Consider the following 22,669-nt stretch of genomic DNA (forward strand, 5'->3'; position numbering starts at 1 on the left):
CACATGTACATATGTACATATGTATATCACAATACATATATATCTTAAATTTTTAACGCGTTGTCATATAAATGGGCAGGTATGGTATATAATAATACATAAATTAATCATTCGTTTCCTGACAAAACAAGTATCCTCGTGTTCAAAGGATTCAAAGCTTTCTTTATATAATTGCACTATTTACAAAACACCTTGGAATATATATAATAAATGTTTCCTGGTCTATTTCAAACATAAAACTGAAAATTAGTATATGCGTACTTGTTACTGATTTTATCTTTTAAAATTAATGTCTTCTATCTTAATACATATATATTTCATGCTATCTTGTGTAATCTCGCATGTCAATGTATGTAGAATAATGTTTTTAGTTTAATAGTAGTAATCTACTGTAGTAAATGCATCGTCAACATCTTTTCCAATCGGTATCTACTACTAGACTTTCCCAAAATGCCTCAAAGCTCACTTACCTCCGCCCTACCCATTCTGATTTTTTTTTATAGAATAGGAAGGCGGACGAGCATATGGGCCACCTAATGGGACACCAACGCCCATAGACAATGGCATTGTAAGAAATGTTAACCATCGCTTACATCAGCAATGCCACCAACCTTTTGAACTAAGATGCTATGTCCCTTGTGCCTGAAATTACACTGGCTAACTCATCCTTCAAACCGAACACAACAATACCATGTATTGCAGTTTTGCGGTAGAATATCTGATGAGTGGGTGGTACCTACCCAGACGAGCTTGCACAAAGCTCTACCACCAGTGATTTTTCGCCATCTTCTTCATATCATTGATTAAGCTTAGTAATCCGCATAAATTACTAAATTTTATATATAAATATTAAGGCAGACGAGCATATAAGCCGCTTGATAGTACATAGATAAGACAAGAAACATAAACCAATACATCACCGCCGACCGTCAAATCTAAGATGGTACATTCCAAATGTCTGTTAATAAATTTCCTATTTTAAACTTTAAAGGGAATACAGCAATCTTAATATATAATTCATTTGTACGTGTGGACCGATTTGAATGAAATTTTGTGAGTATATTTCAATGGGTTCCTGGATGGATTTAAAACACATGGGCCCGGCGCTGTTGTCGTTTTCACCAATTGAAAAATGCCTGTATGATAGGACGACGTCTGCCAGATCAGGTCCGCTAGTATATGTATATTAACTTTAATTGTGAAAACTTTGACTATGAGATATATACAATAATATCGTTCACAGTATTCTTAATTTATTTTCTATTTTATAAAATAAGAGAAAGACCAAAAACCAATAGGCTGAACACCAACTAGATGGTCAGACCGGTTGATTAAGTCTTTAAATGATTTCTTTACCCTCCCTAGGATGGCCAGCGACATAAACCGATGCAAGCAAATAATCCATGGGTTTGACATTCCGCAAGGATAAAAAAACCCGTAAAAAAAAGAAAGTAAGAAAGAAGTAAATAATCCATATGAGCCTGTACCACCAGGACCAACGAGAGAGTGATTTTCCATTTTATCATTGATTCCCCTTACCATCAAATTATACTAATTTATTTAACTTTATCAATACATAACATAATTTTAAAATAACCCAAAATATGTGCAGCATGAAAGACGGCCTTATCGCTCACTAGAATCTTCCAGACAACCTTTGGAAGGACCAACCGCCACGAAGACGTACCTCTATTAATATAGTATATATATATAGTTCTTAAAAGATAACAGTAGTTAGTTTTTTTTATATACACACTGTACAATATCAGTTTTTTATACACGATTTATTTTATACACGACTGTACAATATCAGTCTCGCATTAAAACTATGAATGACTCGAATTATAATCGCTTCAAGCCAGCCTGAGGCGGTTTTATAAATTGTTTGTATTGTAATTGTTCTTTTGAGGCCAATAAACAGGCTGAGCCCTTGCCAGACCTTGGCTTGTGATATGGACAATGAGTTACAATTATGTGACAAGTAATGTGACTTAAATTTTCTTGATTGCTAAATTCATTGTAAGAATTTCGTCATTTTAATTAATTTGGAAACGTTAAAGCAGTGCCAACTATAGAATTAAAAATTAAAAAAAAGAATACATATTTTTTCTTGATCAATCATATTCTTGTACTCGTTTGGACAGCTTATTCTTAACGGTACCAAACAAATATAAGCTGTCACTGAGTTTCGTATATCTGTCATGGTGACAGTTATGTACTTAATAACCGAGTGTCTAGTGTGAATTTTTCATCTTATTCGATAGTTTTGAGGTTAACTGCTATTTGTATTGAATTAGGATTATTCTCATTGGACCGTCAATGCTATTGAATATGTATAAAAACTTAGGCAGTTTTGCAAACTATTCAAAAATCGAACTGCAAAATGATCTACATCATACTTGAAACTAACATCAGTTTAAAAAAATAACGTTGTGAACAATTTAGATTTCTATGATAAAGTATTACGCACTTTGCGTTGTTTCATCTCCCGCCAAATAATGAGTGTTCTTTTCATACGTCACAGGCTCGGCCGTGACGGGCATTGACGTCACGAATAGGAATAACTAATTTTACTATCACACACAGACGTAACACTCGTAATACATCTATTTCAAACTCAGCTAATGCGTATTTAGCGTGATTGGTTCATCGGTAAGGAATAAGCTTTGGTCTGTTTTGTTCCAACCTACATAATCCATTTACGTCGAAGATAAACATTTTTTTTTGTTATACGCAAGTGTACAGGCAAATGGGCCGCCTGATGTTAAGAGGTCAACATCACCCATAGACATTGGCGATTTAAAAAATATTAACCATTCATAACATCGCCAATGCGCCACCAACCTTGGGATTGAAGTTGTTACGTCTCTTGTGCCAATAGTTACACGTGCTTGTATAAAATGCTGCTAAGTGCTTAGAATAGAATAGAATAGAATATGCTTTATTGTACACCAAAAGAGTTACAGAACCATTTTAAACACAAACACATAAGAAACGAAAACTATTTTGTACAAAAGGCGGTCTTATCGCTAAAAGAGCGATCTCTTCCAGACAACCTTTGGGTGAAGGACATGATATAAATAAATAAAGCGGTAAGGATGCTTAATATAGTTATAGTTCTTATAAAGAAAATAAATTATAAACACAAACCAAGTCCATGAAAATTCAATGGTATTTGCGCAGCCATTAAGTAAAAGCATCTAAGTATATTATAAATAAATTTTTTTTTTCATAAAATAGGACTTAAATAAATGTATGATTTCTTTCAATTATTTAAGATGATTAGCTTCAATTATACGATTATACGATTCCGATTGAGTTGTGTTCAAGAATTATCGTGCCGAATTGAGGCGTTTTAATTGGTCATAGACACAACTTAATTGGTAAAGAACCTTGGCCACGATACTCGAAGATTGAATACTTTCAAATTTATACTAATATTATCAATGCGAAAGTAACTCTGTCTCTCTGTTACGCTTTCACGTCTAAACTACTCAACCGATTGCTATGAAATGTTGCATACACGTTATCAGGGGTACAGAAAAGGAAATAGGGATACCTAACACCAACCCTTGAAATACCATCACTATAAATCCTACCGCTTTGTGTAAGTCTGGGTAGGTACCAAGTCATCATATATTCTACCGCTAAATAGTAATACTTAACATTGTTGCGTTCCGGTTTGTAGGGTGAGTAAGCCAGTAGTTGATAAGGGATAAAACGTCTTGGTTGCGCATTGACTATGTAAAGAATGGTTAATGTTCCTTACATTGCCCATGTCTATGAGTGGTATATAACATAAATAAATAAATTACACCCCCCACTTTAATTTATGCGGGCGAAGCCGGAGAAAAACTAGTACTAAAATATTAATATGTTATGAACGCGGATCGAATCATCAATCAAATCTGCACACATATGGTGTCGCTGTTTTTTTAGATCGGAGGTTTCCAAACTTTTAGCTATAATGGATAATGTACCACTTTATTTTGATATGTAGCATTGAACAATTACATTACACTGTGAACTTTCAAAACGTAACAAGACAAAATTGAAAAAAGGCGTATCTATGAAAATAATTATCAATGTCGTGTTACTTGCGCAGAAAAGCGTATCAATTAGCCCTGCTTCAAGTTGTTCCTTTTAAAACATAACTTGTATAATAATTTAATTATTTTCATTCAACGGAATGGTCCATGCAAACAGATTTTGATGTAATTAATTTATTTCTGGATCTTTAAAATTTGCTTCACAGAGCTCCAGTGCTCCGCGAATCACAGATTAAGAACTGCTTCAAACTATATCAGCTAATTGACATAATAATGAACAAATGATAATTACACCTTAAAACTGACGCAAAAATGACGAATAGTCTTTATTTCCTAGAACTAAACAAGTTACTAATAGCACACTTGCCGTCGTGTCTGTGTGTTTGTTGATATTATCCGTAAACAAGGAGAGCGATTAAGATACTATGTACTAGATTGAGCTCGTTTCAATATCTATTCATGTATTGATGTTAGTGTACTATTCATGTGTTGATGTTAGTGTACTATTCATGTTTAAACATCTCAATAATTGATGTGTTGAATATGAAAATAAGTATGTATTAACATTCATTGCTCATTTTGTATATAACAGCTGCATCCATTCTTATGTACATAATTGTTTAAAATTACAAAATATCACTTATATGAATATTATACTTGGTGGTAGGATTGTGCAAGCCCGTCTTTGTTACCAGCGACTCATCATATATTCTACCGCCAAGCAGCAATATTTGGTATTGCTATTCTGGTTGGAAGTATCAGTAAGTAGTACAAGCACAAGGGACATAACACTAGCACCCAAGGTCGGTGACGCATTGGCGATGTAAGAAGTGTTTAATATTTTTAACAGCGCTTTTATAGGCGGTGTTGATCACTTACCATCAGGCGGTCTACTTGTCAGTCTGTATTTAATACAAATAAATCAAAAATATTTTTCGGAAAATAGAGTGAGTTGTCTAAAATAAATTACGCATTATTAATGGCGATATAACTTTCTATTAACACATCTATTAACCGGATTTTGGCAGACAATCTCAAGGACTACCCAAATGCGCAGGGGATCTTATAGTTCACATGTATGTGCGAACAGAAGGACACCATATTTCCTCACTCGGTTCGAATTAACCGGAGAAAGATTATAATCAAATCATAACTGACTGAATAATTCGATTACCTTATACTGGCCGGGTCAGGTCTTTGAAAGCTGCATTATTAGCAGATAGCCTCGACACAAACGAGGTGATTATGAGTTAAGCGTCAAGATATAGAACAGAGACTGTTCATATGATATTCACATAGCTGTGGAAAGTTGACTGCAGATTTTCCGAAGAGGCAAGTCGGATTTTCGATTTTAAAATCATAGTTTCCCATTTAGGTGTTAAATACTAGGGCGATATATCCAGCGCGAATAATTAACCAATCCGACCACAGCGATTGAGACAAATTAGCAAAATTGCAGCAATACCGCCAATTTTGATAGTCATTACTACAATGATTCATACAGCTTCATTAAACTCTCGCCTTCGTCCAGTACAATTCCTGGTATTTCACGAACATAACATTTATGCTAATGGAAAAAACTAGTTAATAAAACACGATGTTTGTTTAAACGTTGCTCTAACATTTCTGTCTATTTACTTATTTTTTGTGCCATATAAAGACGTTTCCATTGATAAGAAATAATACAGAACGAATTTTTATGTGAGTTTTATTCGTGTATTGAATTTTAGTTTAATTATTTATGCTATTTGCATGAGTCAGAATTATTATGATAAAACTCTTTCGATTAAAACTGCTATGTATATTATACAGTATATCTGCTTATTCAATTGTCAGAGATGGCTCAGTGGTTAGAACACGTAAATCTTAACCGAGTTTAAGACTTTAGTCCAGCTGTGAGATATTTAGATATTGTTGATTCTGACTTGAAATTTTAAGCTTTATTCGTAGATTATAAGAAAACAAACAGTATTTCATATAGCTTATTAATATTACTCACAGAAAAAGAAATAAAAGCATAGTTGTGTCAATAAAGTTTCCGAGTTTCCGCGTAATTTACATAAAAGATAAAGCCGATTACGCATATCAAATTATTTTTACGTGTTCGGCGGTAAAGGAAAACGTGAACCTGCATATGTCTGATGAAATTCTGCCACATGTGCATCCAATCATTGGACGAGCATGGTGGAATGTAATCTTAATTAATATAAAAGTCGGCAATTCTTGTAATAAATTCTCAATCACATACAATCATGTATTTATAAAAATACTTAAATATTAGTTTCCATAATATTTAAGGAAAATTAAAAATTTATAATTGGATTTATCATGGTAGTATACATATATCAAAAATTTGTGATTTTTCTAGAACTACTTACATGTTTTAAAACATTTTTGGTGAATCAGGCCTGAAGCGGAAATTCGCAGTTTATTTTCGTTGATCTGGTTTAACATTGTTTGATCAGTTTCGTATAAATTATCACACAAATAAACATACTTGTAAACAGGTATTGAACTAGAGCGATAACAAAATAGACATGCGAGTATTTTTGGGGTGTTAGCGAAGGTTGTGGCCGGTGCACATCGCGGTTTTGCAGTTTTCTGATGTTTTAGGTTGGTTATTCATAAACATAAAGATAGCAATTGCATTTTTTTTCTTTTATATGTTGTATATATTTCATTGCCTTTTGTAATAATTTTTTTAATGGCTTAAATAATTAATGTTATTTATAATGCTAATACAATACAAGGGAAATACAAAATCTTAGGTCTTTTGGTTGGTAGTCCATTGACAATGTCAAATGACTTATATTTATTACAATTCCAGTGTCTATGGGCAAATGTAAACAGGTCAACAGTTGCTCGTCTTAAGCTTGTTCTTGTTACTTATCCAATATAAGTGGTTCTACTCATATCTAATTTTTCGTCTGCTCCTGTGAAAAGCCAGCCTTATAGTCCACGTCTGGCCGTCTGGCAGACCGATACCAATTGCGTTGTCTATTTTAGAATGTGTTGCGACGAAGCGCCTCGCAAACGCTAGACACGATTCCCGAGCGATTACAACGCGCCAAAAATTCACATATTAAATATGGCGTCCTCTAATGCGAAAATTCCCTCGCAAAACTGACTGTTATTTCTTTTAATTCAGTGTATTTGATGTGTGTGCAATGTGCCGGATAGAGTGAAATATCTTGAAGTGAAGTGTATAGAGTAGAAAACAAAGTGGCAATTGAATTGGTAAATATATTCTGGTTGTATGCCATGTCATTTTCATTATGTAAGTTTAATAAGACGAGGTCTGTGTTTGTTTATATGCAATTATTCTAACGACAAATTTTGTTTAGTAAACCGTTCATGTCCCACTGCTGGCAAGTCTGTTCTCCTGTTACTGAAGCTCGGAGCTTATTACACCAATGCTCGGTGCTTATTACACCAATGCTCGGTGTTATATATAAACAACAAATTAACCAAGTGAAAAGTCCGCAGTTCTTGTTCCCACAATCTTTCAGATTTTCTACCTCCTTTTAAATGGAATAATGATTTGAACGAAATAAAAAATCTTTTTAATATTTATCAGTTTGTTTATTAACCAAAACAATTTTTTTAATTTTCATGCTTAATATCAATATATTTATTTTGAAAGAAAAATATTAAAAAAAACACCGATTGATATTCTTCCTTTTTGTACGCAATTATTTTATCACATTTTGGCAAAACACCTTTCGAATTATATATACCTTTATTTCATACAATTTTCGATGTTTAAGTTACAATTTGTATGTATATAGGTGTCATTTTATTTCATTTCCAAAGTATGTAGGAAGTAATGCAATTATAAATATTGCGTTGATGCGCTGCGTGGGTAGCTTATGCCATTTAAGTGTATCTCGCATCCTTTGTAAGTTCGTTGACATCTCTTAATGTAACAATCGGTATAGCGTTTATCTAAGCTGATTTTTTAAGGCATTAGGTTCTTGAATGCAGCCAGTACGATACTAGAATTGGCAAATACTTCGAATTTAATTTTGTATTCTGCGCACATTTTAGAAATTCGGTATTGTTTTTGTTTTGAAGATTCTTTCGTGTGTGAATGTTAATTTCGTTTGGGTGATGTTCTATATTATCATCATCATTATTCATCATCAACATTCCTAAAATTTCCAAACATTATCTACTACTGAAAATAGGCCTCTCCAACGTTGCGCTATAGTTGTACGGTTGTCCGGTTGTGTTAGGTGGTATATAAACAGTGATACCATAATATTTTATTTTAAAATGATGATCTTAAGGAACAAATAATAAAATCAGAAGCCAATCTCTCACAAATGCTGTTGTAGTAGAAAAAAATAAAGTTGTTGTATGGAAATAAAAGAACCTTCCTAATACATAAAAAGTTATAAAGGATTAAGGTATGAAACCTAATTATGAAATAAATCATTCTTTAATTAAGGAAACTCCCCTTTTTAGTAATAAAAATTACCCACTTACTATTTTTTCAAAATATTGATTACGTACAAATAAAATTTAATTTAAAAGCAAATATTAATTATTCTTAATTTAATGGTTATTCAAGATAATGAATTTTTCATTACGATATGGAATGTCGACTGAAAAATATGTTCTTAGAAGAATAAAAAAATGTATTAAATCATAATTTTGAATGAAAATCAATGAGTACTAACTCTAAAGTTCTCTTATTATATAACATTTTACAGTATAATAAATTAATATTTTAAATAATTAATTAATTAATATTTTAATATTACTTTTAAATATATTTATTAGTAAATGTCGTTAGAAGAATCGCACCAACCTAGTTATAGAATAGTATACATATACTGTATATACTACAATAGGTATCAATGACCAGCATTAGCAATGACTAATCTCAGTACAAGCTGTCGAAGCTGTGATAAATCACTTGTCTAAAATCAATTCTAATCTGTTTAATGCAGATGTTTGTAATTCATTAATAAATTACAAGTTCATCAAATCAATGCATTCGCAAAACTCACACTCGCATAAGGCGGAGATGTAACAGCTGTTTTTGTTCTAATAATACCATCAACCTGTGTTTTGGTTCTTAAATTATCTTTTAGTTTCCTCTCGTGCTGTAAGGTTGAAGATCCTTCGCCAAGTTTCAATTACACGTCAGGGGGGTTGTGGTCATCCGTCAAGCGGTTGCCAGGCGTACGCGCATCGTATCGTTATTTATGATGCAGTCTGCAGATTGTACCTTAGTGTTTGTTTTGTAATTCGTTGTGAAATTTTTGTGCGAACGTTTTTTGGCACACGTTGTATCGTTCGTGAGTGCTTTAACATATTTTGTATGTGTTCATCTTACGAATTGTACGTTTAAGCGAAATCCACTAATCAAACTTAAAGGTTTCACATTCTTGTATGTAAAACCTTTAAATTAAACCACTTATTAGAACTCTGTTTTTATTAGAACACAATTTGAATAACTTTTAAAAAAGATAATTAATCTGACCTCAGTTATCATGCAGGTGTTTCTATTATTAAGATCAAGTATCGCGATTAGTCGTGTCATGTAATGCAACCAAAGGATGGAGGAAGGAAAAATAAGGTGGACGCTTGCATCACACCTTCCATGCAAACATTCATTGCAAACAATTTCCATCGACAATTTATCCGTTGAACACCCGATAGCATGCGCAGGCGCCGGCTCGTTTCGTATCAAAGGCTGCCCGTCAGTGTCACTCTGACCGGCGACGCGAGCGGACGTCGTGACCTCGCGCGTTTAAAACACACGTGTTTTTGTGAGTAAATAAGCGTGGACAATTTATGTCAATTGAACCGGACAACGTTGTGTGTGCTAGTTTGTGTCTGACATATTGGATTGCTCGGGCCTACAGCTCGATTCGCTACACAGTACATTTGGCACGCTATGCTATTGTTTATTTTGACGACGTAAAGTACTTCATATTTTTTGTATGTATGCTAACAAAAACATAAACATTATTTGATTTTTCCTCAAGTATAACCGCAATATGGTAAAAGTTTATTCTGGTTTACACCAAATATTACGAACACATTAATATATTTGACATGAAACATCAGTCAAATTTTCTACACGATTAAAACGATCGTCGTGATGGGAACGCGTTATAGTATATTAAATGGCGGCAATGCTATCAATGAACGACCTAAATAGAGTCAAGTGACAAAGTCACTCATTTGACATCGATATTTTACCATTAGCTTAAATTATAGCAATAAAGTCGTTTTTCCCTTGCACAGTTTCATGATTCCAGATGGTTCCTATAAAGTTTTGTTTCGATACATTTAATCTTTAAGTCATATCTATGTTATTGGTTATTGGCTAATGAATCATTTCTCGCACTGCTTAAGGTTCTGGGTCAAAGTCAACCTCTCAGAGGTGTATCCCTCTCTAGACCCTGTGAAATGCCTCGGTGTTTGCACCTTCTAAATTATTGGCGATATAACGGCCATTTTAATTGCGAAATTTAGTATTTTTGTTCGATTAGAGCTTCATATTATAAACAAACTTAATGATGTCTAGTCAATAACTGAGTAACAGCCTGTGAATGTCCCACTGCTGGGCTAAGGCCTCCTCTCCCTCGTTAAGGAGAAGGTTTGGAGCTTATTCCACCACGCTGCTCGGACGCAGGTGGAATATACATGTGGAATTTCAGTGAAATTAGACACATGCAGGTTTCGTCACGATCTTTTCCTTCACCGTCTAGCACGAGATGAATTATAATCATATTATTAATGGTTTTTTTTACAATTCTATATAAGACTTCAAAGATTAATGAAATTGCTGTTTAAAGTTATTTTTCATAATTTTTCATTCATCAGTGTTTTTATCACGAAATGTTATATACAATATATATTACACTTATTACACTTCATGACTGTTTCTTTTGAATTTTATTACTAAATATCGTAATAAACAAAATATACAAGGCTTTTATGTATAAATGTCTCATTTTACACCACGATAATTATTTAAAGGTGCTCGAAACGTAACCGGTTTATAAAACAATTAATGTTTTTTTAGTTACTTGATAATAATACATTCTTCAGTATTTAGTAATATATTAATTTCGACGCTCGATAACAACTTCAATACTTTCATATAAATGTTGTTCAGGGGTTGATTGATCAAACAATGCTGTCTTCTTCTTTCGAATGTAAAAACAATAATGCCACTAAATACCCGCTAAACTATGTTTTAAGTAAGGGTGATCAATTAGATACGAGTTTTTAGTACTTTTATTTGTAGAAATATATAACGTGGATATCATTAGCATGTAAATTTTCAATTGTCATATCGTTTAATTCTTCGTTATATCAAAAATCATTATTACATTACAATATATCACAACAATGTGAACGTATTTCAATAAATATTACGTTATTTTTAATAAGTACTTTTAGTAGAAAATCCCGGCACATACGATTGTCGACTTTTTATAAGTATTTTTAAGACTTATAACTTTTCTTTATGAAGCTTTTATATATACATACATAACTTCAGCCGTTAGGGCAACATTCGTAAGAAACGCATTCGCTTCTATTTATTACGTAATTAACTTGCACAATTATAATTGTTGAACTATATATTGATGATTTTTTTTTTTTTGATAATTTCAAATTTCATAACCATAAAAATACTAGCTGCTCCACGTGGTTTCACTCGCGTATAACTTTATTGCTTCGACCCCGTGGGTCACAATTTTATGGTCCATATTATTATAACATTTCTCAATAAAATCAAACTCTTCTGCTTTATATATCAGGATAGATATAGTAACTAAATAGGAACCGTGGTTTTACTCGCGGTAAACATTTATTATACATATATGCTTGCATATTTATTCAATTAGTTGCCACTTATGTTTACTGCAACGAATCATATGATCGTAGTATAAATAAAATTGAAATCAGAATTGTATTTCCCGAGATAAGTGCGTTCTATATAATATGTTATAGCGGCTTGGAGATATATCGATTGTTTTTGTGCATTAATCGACGTCATACAACCTTATAAAAATAAGTTATTGAAGTATATTCATAACATCAGCGAAATAATAGATTATATTTTTTTTATTATAAGACATGTTGTGTTGTATATTAAAAAAAAAAAAAGAAAATAAAATATGTTTAGTGCCTTAGTTATTATGTTTGGTTAAATATTTAGTGTGGAATATTTTCCAATTAGTTATACATATTAATCCACGGTCACGTCTGGTTTTAAGACCAAAGTATTGAATATAAATAAATATTATTTGCTACATTTTATCTTTAACATCTCGCTGTATACTTAAATAAATTATTATTTAAAGTCACGCTTTCATATTATAATAAACTAAGTGTTAGAAAACAAAACAACACAATTGTGAATCTTTAAGAAATCACTTACAGATTGAAATGCTGACAACCGACTTATGGTGATATACTATTATGATTCGTGTATTCTTGAAATGTCATAAATATTATGGCCAATATCGCATATCACTGACATTTCACGACCGTTTTCTGCGGTGAGCTTTCAGTCTGTTCTTAGATAATAGCCCTACAGGTATAAGGCGTATAAAGTTGCAGTTTTGTTTTGTTTATTCGCTAATCAATTTAAAGTATGAAATAGTTCGATAAAAAATATTGATCATTAGCCTCATAAACAGACGAGAAAATGATTTAGGACCTTTGTTTTTAAAATTGTAGCGGTATATCTACTAGACTTAGCAATTGATCTGAACTTTAATCCGTATCAACCCATTGGTAAATCATATGCTAAAATGCTAACCAGCTAACTAATAATTTAAAATTTCGCATAAATTTACAACTTTATTAATTGATTAATAATGTTATAAATGTAAATGCAAGAGTAATATTATATGCAAATGAATCTTAAATGAAATATACATTTACGGCCTTGCTTAAAAAAGTAACATAGCGGCTGTTTAGTGGAACGCTGATTTCGCTCTTACTGTCATTAGTGATAATAAGTGATAGGAAAAATTGCCTTACAGTACATATTATGGATAAGAAATAGATTGGCTGGCTGTAGAATAATGTATAGGTGTGTTCGTATGTGCGTGTTTGTCTTAGTTCGTAGTTAACGGCGTTTTAGATGTGTGTGTATTTAGTATATTTTCTGTGTTTGTATGTAAACGTGAGAAGCTTTTTTATGTCCTATCTCCTACATTCTATTTTCAAATTATGATAAATGTCAAGAGATTTATCAACTAAATTTAAAAAATCTGTTTCCACGAAGATTAATTATTTCGTTTCTATTACTCGGTTTATCGTAGTTTTCTGACTTAAGTAAAAAATATCTTTGTCTACACTTCCTTGAGATGCATTTGACCTTCTTGTATTATTTAACGTAATATGTGTAATTTTGTGTGGCTCAAATATTATATAACTGAATCACTTCGACACATTCGATCGAGATAAAATATTGTGATGATCGTGGGTTCAAATCCGGGCAAGCATCACTGAATTTTCATTTGCATAATTTGTGTTTACAAAAAATGTTGTATACGCTTTTTGAAATAAGATAGCCTCATATAAAAGCATACGTTTATGACGATCTGCATACTATGAAAAGAACGTTTTTTTTTTTAATTTAAATTTGCAAAGGCGAAACCCAATGAGACATCAAATGGTAAATAGTTACTATAAAAACTATAATCTATTCAAATATTTAGTTTGCCTGATAGTGTTTACTACACTTTTGTAAGCGTTAAATCAGTTTCTTGTGAATTTAAAAGTCTCTAAGTGTACAGTTCTTATCATTATAAAACTTATTGTAATGGCTGGCTCGCTGAATATTGGATCGAAAAATTTTAATTTTCAACAACAACTTTTATTGAAAAGAGCTCATTTTTTGTCGAAATTAAAATAAAGCCTGTAGAATAGCCCACAGGTTCTTTCATCTGGAGAAGGGTAACTTTATTCGACACATGTAATTTTCTCCTGGTACTTATCCAAACCAAAAAATGACTCGTGAAAAGTCATCAGTGCATGCTCGGATTTGAATCCGCGACCATTGCTTAATACAACAATAACGCCGTGTCATTAAAAAACCAATTTTTATTTTATTATTACCCGATTTCCTTTTTTGTATAGTTGTTGTTTTTAGTATCAGTTAGGTTTTGGGTAGCATAACGTTACTCGAATAAGTATGTGTAAAAAGGAACGTTTTCATGATTTTGTGCTGAGGCTTTAAGTGCGGCATACAATAAGTTGTAATTTTTTTATATGATATAGTTCTCCGATATTATAGTATTTATATATATATATATATATATATATAACTTACCTATTAGATATAGTTAATAATGTACACAACGTTGGCTTCCTATTGAAGATCCTGTTCTAAGATGAACGTTTTTCATATTTTGATTCCGTCAAATTACCGTATTTACCGTTAAGATATTTTAATTTCTTTTGTTCGTTCCGCCTTATCTATAACACTGGGCTTAGATCAATACTCGAGTCAAGTGCAACCGTGCATAATTCTCTCAGTTCCGTCATTGTTTCACTTCGTTCTTTATCTGAAATGAGTTATTTATTTTTAAGTTAAATATATGTTATTAAAGCGATTTACATTTATTTCGTTAATTAAAATTTATTTTTATTTAAAAAGAGTATTTATTGACTCTGATAAGTATTTACTGTGTTGGTGAAAAGAACGTTTTTTTTTAATTTAAATTTGCAAAGGCGAAACCCAATGAGACATCAGATGGTAAATAGTTACTACAAAAATTATAATCTATTCAAATATTTAATGAAAATTAATTGTTTTACGACCGAAATTCGAAGCAATCCTGATCTGCAGTCATACAAGCTACTGAACTAAAATTCAATATGAGAACGGTTTGTCGATTTGATTTCGTTAAGTTAGAATATAAAGGTCAAAACGCCTTTACTATATAAAATAATATGAGTAATATTTTTATTGCAACGATATGAATAGTTATTAGTTTATTCTTTGAAGTAATCTCTCGATTAAAAGCGATATAATGCTTTATTGTATCCTGGTATTAGAAATTCAATGTACTTGTATATTCCATACTACAAACTAATAGCCATGATGGCCCAAAGGCTAATACTACGGCTGCTAAAAGGGGTTTCAAATCCGGGCAAACACCGAGTTTCTCTACGTATAATTGATGTTTATACTTCATGGTTATGCTCGAAGGTTAAGGAAAACATCTCGAGGAAACTTGAATGCGTCGGATGAAATTCCACATGTGTATCGACTACTTCCTTTGGAACAATGTGGTTTAAAAAGCTCCAGAACCTTCTCAAGAGAAGAGGATGCTATTGATCAACAGTGTGACATTAATACAATTTACTTTAATTTATTCTATCACCAGTTAAAACCAGAATATTTGAACCTCAATCCAAATCTATCAATTAAACTGGCTTCGAATGTTTTTTTTATCGACACCTGATTGTAAATTGATACTGCCGCATAAGGCATTACCACTGCAAGAGTGGTTAGCACGTTACTCGTAGTGGGCAGTCCTTAGCGTGATATTATCTACTTTAAACCAGGAGTAACCAGGCCAGTGGAAACGAGTCCTTCGACCGTCAATTAAATCACGGGATTCTTCCAAATAAACTGGCTCACAAGGCTTAAGAGTTTAGGCTTAAGGTTGATGTCAGTTCTCATAGATTGCACAAAGACTTAGCAATATATAGCTTGTAAATATTTAGGTCAAACTTCGATAAAAGTTTTTGTTTTTGATTTCATGTCGATAAGCAGCCTGGAACATGGACTTATGGTAAGTGGTCACCACCAGTGGTAAAAATGTAAACCATTTCTTACATCGACAATGCACCACCAACTTTGGAAACTAAGTCACGTCCCTTGTGCCAGAAGTTACACTGGCTCACTCAACCCTCAAACTGGAATGCAACATACAAGCAAGACACAAATAAGAGTTTCTATATAAATGTTATAAATGCGAAAGTAACTCTCTCTGTTTTATGTTTTCACGGCTAGAACACTGAACCGATTTTGATGAAATTTGGTATGAAGCAAGCTTGAACCCCGAGGAAGGACATCGGCTACTTTTTTACAACAACCAAACGCCATCTCTCCCCCTTACCTATCATGTGAGCGAAGCCGCGGGCGAACACTGGTATAAAAAATCATAGTCACTAATGCTGTTTCGTTTTCAATATTTCGCTAAAAATTACGTCAATGATTTTTACCTAAATAATGCAGTGATGACTGCTGACCTTGTAAAGTTTGTCTGATTGCTCGTAAATTCTGTTTGGATATTTGGATTTCTTTTATTACTTTATCATTTCACTACGTTTATATTTCTTATCTAGGTATTTCTAGGAAGTGTCTTAATATAAATTGTCCGTGTAAATGAAAAACTATATATTTGTTAGCTGATTAGTTGTTGGAACAGCTAGTAATGAAAGGACGACTTTCACGGAAAAAAATTGGAGTATCATGCAAATGTAAGTTTTTTTGCAAAAGGTCACTAAAAATTATCAAAACTATTTCAAATGCTGACATATTTTAAGGTGAAATGAATAGAGATTCATCTGATAAAATTCTCCAGCTTAATAACTGGCTTTCCTTTACGCTAATCTCCGTCACCGAGTTAATATTATATTATAATCTTTGACGCGGCATCGAACCCGCATCAATAAAGCAATAAAACGCCAGATATGGCCTAGACTAATGCTTAATTGCAAACTATGCTATAATTATTATGAGCATAGGCCTTGTAACATTTATAAAATAGATCGAAATGTATAACCGTTCTGATATTGAGGTTTAAGAAAATATAGGAAATAATACTAATTTTTTATCTGTCTATAAAAACATACGACTTTTCAATGCAATTTAATGTGGGAGTGTGTAGTTTTATAATAATTATAAATATTAAAGTTATTAATTAATTAATTTTATAATAAGAACGTTATAATTCACATGTATAAAATATTACATTATTATATTTATATATATAATGGGAAAAGATTAAACTATACAAGTTATAAATAACTCGGCTTCTATTTTAGATACCTCTGATGAAACAATTGTATATCAACAAAATACACGATTAGTACAAAGTATACTATATATATATATATACACACATTATTTAATTTATTTTATTTGTATGTATATATTTCTATGTATTCATTCTTTAATTTTGCACTGCTACTTTTAATCGTGCAATAAAGTTGTAAGTAAATTTATATAAACGTATAATGCATTTGTTGTTCATTCAACAATATGACTACTTTCAAGAAACAGAATCGAATGATTTGCAGCCTCGGAATCAACAAGTATCAGTACCATACAATCGTTAGATGGGGAAATCCAGCTGTGTCCAATTATATATAATATTTACATCGTATAGTACATAAAAAGTATAGATCGACAATAGAATTAGCGCTAGTGTTCAAGATCAAATTATATTATGTTAATTATTATTTGCTTTTCATTAATAGATGGCACTAGTTGTCTTTTAAATCGAGCTATAATTATTTATTTCTGTAAGTACTTAATCAGGCTTGGACTATTCGAAATGAGAGAGAACAATAAAGCTATTTGACCAGCAGTACATTTTCGGTAGTTTTAAAAGTATTACTGTTCACTACTACCAGGTAACCACAAACAGAATTGGTATTTAAATTCAAACGAAAATTTATTGTGGGAAGTACTCATAGTTAGTAGAGATGACATTTTTTTTTTTGTTCTATGAGATTACCTTTTCAAATGATGTCAAATAAATAAATGGTTAACATATAATACTAATGTTCTCCAGACCGATTTCGTCCACGGCGGCCAATCTCAAGAGAGATTAGCCAACTACGCAGGAAATATTATAGTGCACAAGTGTGTGCGCAAACACAGGTGCACTCTCTATTCCCTAACTCTCATAATCCGATAGGACGGCAATCCGACACGACCGGAAAGAGTTCAGGCGCAGTACCAACGGCTTTACGTGCTTTCCGAGGCACGGGAGTGTACACACTTCCAACTTCCAGACTCCGGGCTGCTACTGAGAATTTTCTGACAGAAAAACCGAATAACTTTTTATTAAATTTTCAACAATATCGGTTGAACAATTTAGAAACGCAAAACGGACAAATTTACATACAATAACTTTTATTTATATGGATATATAACAATCCTTACAATTTTACAGACATATAAGATTCAACAATTTTCTAATTAAATAATCTATTAAAATATGATGATTGTATGAGCAAAGAATGTTCGTCTGTTTATAATCATTCAGCGGTATACAGTTGGCGTCCAGCGCTTTAATTGCGCTTAATTAGTAATTAAAAAAATAATGCGTCCAACTGTGACAAAGACAGTCTGTTATATATACGTTATAAGCCCAATTTAAATTATAATTGCTTCTAAGTTTTTGGACGCTTTTGAAATGTATTTTTTATATAACGTTGTATTTATTTACATTTATAACAAAATTTTGAGATATATGGTTTTTAAAATTTAAATTTTGTTAAATTAAACCACACTTTACTTGATGAGAAGACACGCTTTTTGAAAATAGCTTTGACACTATATTATTTTTAAATGTACAATGTCAGTGTACAGCTTCTGACATATATAATATATTTATTATAAGAACTCCTTAGAATAATTATTTTATACACATTACTATTAGACAATACGTTTGTTTGTTTTTTAACAATCAATCAATCAATCAATCAACAGCCAATCGTTGTCCACTGCTGAACATAGGCCTCTCCCAAGGTGCGCCAAAGCTCCCTGTCCTCCGCCTTCCGCATCCAGTTGGTGCCCGCCACCTTCTTAAGGTCGTCGGTCCACCTGGCTGGAGGGCGCCCTACGCTGCGCTTGCCGATTCGCGGTCTCCACTCTAGGACTCGTCTGCTCCAACGGCCATCGGTCCTACGACATACGTGACCAGCCCACTGCCACTTCAGCCTGCTAATTTTGCAAGCTATGTCGGTGACTCCGGTTCTTTTCCGGATAATCTCATTTCTGATCTTATCCTTCAAAGATACTCCGAGCATAGCTCGCTCCATAGCACGCTGAGCGACTTTGAATTTGTGGACTAGTCCCGCAGTTAGTGTCCACGTTTCGGCACCGTATGTCATGGCAGGTAAGACGCATTGGTTGAAGACTTTCGTCTTCAAACATTGCGGTATAGACGACTTGAGGACTTGACGAAGGTTGCCAAATGCTGCCCATCCCAAGCGAATTCTTCGATCGGCTTCCTTCTCGAAGTTGTTCCTACCGATTTGTATAATCTGTCCTAGGTAGGTATATTCACTAACAACTACGAGAGGTTTCCCCTCGACGTATATCGGTCCCGGCACGACATGCCTATTGAACATGACCTTGGTCTTGTCCAAGTTCATGCCGAGACCGACACACCGGGAAGACTCGCCTAGGCTACGCAGCATTTCGGTGAGTTGTTCCAGCGACTCTGCTATGATGACGATATCGTCGGCAAATCGAAGGTGTGAGATGTACTCGCCGTTTACATTGACTCCATACCTAGTCCAATCCAGCGTTTTGAAAACGTCTTCCAACGCGTTGGTGAACAGTTTCGGGGATATTACATCCCCCTGTCTCACCCCTCTGCGCAATTGGATCGCCTTCGTCTTACAGTCCTGGATGTGGACAGTCATTGTAGCGGCGCTGTACAGACATCTCAGTACCTCGATATATCTCCAATCGATATGACATGTTTTTTAACAAAATATAAAATTAATGAATATGAATTTTCGACCAAGCTTCCGATTTTACATCTTTCCTATCGCAGTTATTTTATAATAAAATTACACAGACCATTTTACATTTAACAAAAAGTTATTAAATAATTTAAAAATAAAGTTTTTATGTTTTTTTTTACATTATTACAATAACCTCCTGTTGCTGAAATGCTAATTAATGTCATATTAACTAATTGTACTTTAATCTGAATTGTAATTGGTCCATGGCAGTCGATGATGTAATCGGCGACCAATGAGCTTCAAGTATTCAGATCAAATCTGACATTGACATGCGTTTTAGAAACTGGATGTACTCGTAAGTAACTAGAATTAAACTTCCATTAAAACATATTAATAACATCAATTGACTGCCTCGTTGGTATAGTGGCTATGTATAAGAAGTTGAAACTGTGTACACTTTATCGCCTCGGAAAGCACGTAAAACTGTTGGTCCTGCGCCTGACTCTTTCCAGTCGTGTCGGATTACCGTTCCATTTATTTATGATAATGAAGTAAGTGAGTGCACCTGTGTTGGCGCACACGCTTGTGCAATATAATATATCTTGCGCAGTTGGCTAGTCTCCCTTGAGATTGCTTGCCGTGGCCCAAATCGGTCAGGAGATCATTATCATCACCATTAGAGAAGACTTAAAAAAGCTACGTGTTTACACAGTCACCACTTACCAATAGAGACATACACGTAACTTGAGAGCAAGGAGAAGAAAAATTGAAAGTTATTTATTAGTACAGTACAGTAACAGTAACAGCCTGTAAATGTCCCACTGCTGGGCTAAGGCCTCCTCTCCCTTTTTTGAGGAGAAGGTTTGGAGTTTATTCCACCACGCTGCTCCAGTGCGGGTTGTTAGAATACACATGTGGCAGAATTTCGATGAAATTAGACACATGCAGGTTTCCTCACGATGTTTTCCTTCACCGAAAAGCACGAGATGAATTATAAACAGAAATTAAGCACATGTAAATTCAGAGGTGCTTGCCCGGGTTTGAACCCACGTTCATCGGTTAAGATTCACGCGTTCTTACCACTGGGCCATCTCGACTTTTATTAGTATCAGTATGTATTTTTCTTATGATATAAAATTATAATTACCTATAAATAGATTTCTATATACATTCAAGAGTAATTACCCAGATCGAGTGACTGGTTTTTCTCAATAGAATCAACGATCCTATCTTAAGGTCTTAATAAAGGGGATAAAAGTTTGTATGAAAATCATTCATTTTTGAACTTAAAATTTTGTTATGATAAGGAATTTGTTATGACCAATCTTGTATTTTGACGCGAGCGAAGAAGCGGACAAAGCGCTAGTAAAATATACTTAGGTTTGATTTGATTATTGCAAATATCGTAGTTACAGGTCCGTTCGTCTTGTTTACGAATATTATTGCATTGGAATAAAATAAATCTGCTCTTTTTTTATATGACCGTGACCCAGGTGCTAAGCGTAACAGATCGAAATATCGCTTATCACTAACTCGGTGACAGCGACTAAACGGTGATTGCGTTATTAGCCGTTTAGAATACACTACTCATATTTATAAATAAACAATATATAAATAAAGACTTAAAGATATACAAATATAAATTAAAAATACTCGTGGTGTGGAGGCAAAAATGCTAGGAGCATTTCCCCTTTGAATCACAATTCCGATCCTCTGGGCGAAAAATTAACCAGGAGGCTGGAGGTGTCACCAGTAGAGGCATTAATAAATTGTTAATGAAAGTTTTTGCACTATTACTACAAGATACTACTCATATTAGTTTGCACTATTGTTCGCTTAGTGGTCGAAACTTATCTTTAATCATTATTGAAAGCTTCAAGAGAATATGTAAGAATTATCATGTTTCGAATTTCTTTTATCAACTCGTATTTCTAAATCTTTTTTTTACTTGATACACTAAAGCTCGCTGATACCAAACAACAAAAAAAAAGATAATCGGTTGACAAACAGAAGAGAGAAAGGTACTGAACTGCTTTGTCTTTGCATATTTTTATATAGATTGTTGGTTAATTTTATTATAGTAGACCAATAAAACTTAAATTATTTTGTTATTTTTAAATATGTAACTTCCTATGATGTATCCATGACCAATTCCGACATGGCGGTCATACTCAACATTGACATGAGAATTGTGCCGAAGATAGAGTGCACAAGTGAGTGTAAAACAGTAACAGCCTGTTAATGTCCCACTGCTGAGCTAAGGCGGAGTTTGGAGCGAGAGAGCGGAGTGAGAGTTAGTGAGTGTGCAAACACAGGTGCATTCTGACCAGAGAAATACCGGAGGCAAGACCAACAGCCTTAAGTCTACGTGGGTTTGTAAACTCTACAAAGCCAAAATATTTATATATTTGACATGGAAATCAAATAAAATATAAGCTTTCCATATCACCTTTATTAACTTATATTCTAGAATAATCTCAAAGCAAAATTTTTTACGTAGTTTTTACACGTTATAAACAAAGACGATACTAATTGTTAATTTTATTAATCTCTTCAAAAATATTCTACGTATAATAAATAATGTGCAAATAAAAGCACATTTTTAAAAATATATTATTTACAAAGGCGAAGTTTAATGAATTCTTGAAGTTGTTACGTGAATTGTTTAGCGTTAACCTTCGTTAATTAATATATTACATAATGTATTCTCTGTATGCAACCGACATGGTCTGTGCGATGACTAAACTTCTAAGTACAACAAACAGAGAATAAAAAATAATACAAATATGTATATATGTGTTGATTGCGGATCTAATGCCACAGAGTAAATGTCGCCTTTTAACTAACAGAATTCGACAACATACTTCTGGAAATTACGCTACAAATGAGGTCTATCAATTCTTATAATGTATTGT

At 33.1% G+C, this 22,669-nt stretch overlaps 1 protein-coding gene across 3 annotated transcripts in view; it reads left to right on the forward strand.

The window, feature by feature from the left end:
* LOC126777872 (transcription factor EB) overlaps positions 1-22,669 on the forward strand; it is a 144,888-nt gene that overhangs the window by 53,057 nt on the left and 69,162 nt on the right. The window contains exon 1 of one of the 3 annotated variants that reach the window (XM_050501130.1): positions 9,776-10,001. The exons of 1 other annotated variant lie outside the window; for it this stretch is intronic. The gene's annotated coding sequence lies outside the window, so the exon portion shown is untranslated. Of the gene's footprint in view, positions 1-9,775; positions 10,002-22,669 lie in introns of those variants that run through there. One more of the 3 variants, XM_050501131.1, reaches the window with a different exon arrangement.

This window comes from Nymphalis io, chromosome 24 (assembly GCF_905147045.1).
Source record: "Nymphalis io chromosome 24, ilAglIoxx1.1, whole genome shotgun sequence".
NCBI classification, from domain to species: domain Eukaryota; kingdom Metazoa; phylum Arthropoda; class Insecta; order Lepidoptera; family Nymphalidae; genus Nymphalis; species Nymphalis io.